Below are 1082 nucleotides of genomic sequence, written 5' to 3'. Positions count from 1 at the left end.
AATCATAACAGAATACTATGAAAAATTGCACTCTAACAAATATAAAAACATAGAGGAAATGGACAAATTTCTAGAAACTCATTACCTACCTAAACTAACACAAACAGAGGTATAACAACTAAATAAACCTATAACAAAAGAAGAGATTGAAAAGGTAATTAAAATCTCCCAACAAAAAAAAAGCCTTGGCCTGGATGTCTTTACTAGAGAATTCTACCGAACTTTCAGCGAAGAGTTAACACTACTACTACTAAAGGTATTTCAGAACATAGAAAAGGATGGAATACTCCCAAACTCATTCTATAAAGCCAGCATAACCCTGATACCAAAACTAGGTAAAGACACCACAAAAAAAGAAAATTACAGACGAATATCCCTCATGAACATTGACACAAAAATCCACAACAAAATTCAAGCCAATAGTATTCAGCAACATATCAAAAAAATAATTCACAATGATCAAATGGAATTTATACCAGGTATGCAGCAATGATTCCATATTAGAAAAACAATCAATGCAGTCCATCACATTAATAAAACAAAGACAAGAACCACATGATCTTATCAATCGATGAAGAAAAGGCATTTGACAAAGTCCAACACCAATTCATGATAAAAATTCTCAGCAAAATAGGAATAGAAGGGAAATTCCCCAACATAATTAAGGACATTTGTACAAAGCCAACAGCCAACATCAACCTAAATGGAGAGAGTTTGAAAGCCTTTCCCTTGAGAACAGGAACCAGACAAGGATGCCCTTTATCACCAATCTTATTTAACACTGTGCTGGAGGTCCTAGCCAGAGCATTTAGGCTAGAAAAAGAAATAAAGGGTACCCAAATTGATAGGGGAGAAGTAAAAGTATCTCCACTTGCAGATGCTATGATCTTATACACAGAAAACCCCAAAGAATCCACAAGAAAACTATTGGAACTAATAGAAGATTTCAGCAGAGTATCAGGATACAAGATAAACATACAAAAATCAGTTGGATTTCCCTACACCAACAAAGAGAACTTTGAAGAGGAAATCACCAAACCAACAACATTTGCAACAGCCCCCGAGAAGGTAAAATACTTAGG

Source organism: Trichechus manatus, unplaced genomic scaffold (genome assembly GCF_000243295.1).
Source record: "Trichechus manatus latirostris isolate Lorelei unplaced genomic scaffold, TriManLat1.0 scaffold00222, whole genome shotgun sequence".
Lineage (NCBI taxonomy): Eukaryota > Metazoa > Chordata > Mammalia > Sirenia > Trichechidae > Trichechus > Trichechus manatus.
This window is presented reverse-complemented; position numbering follows the sequence as displayed.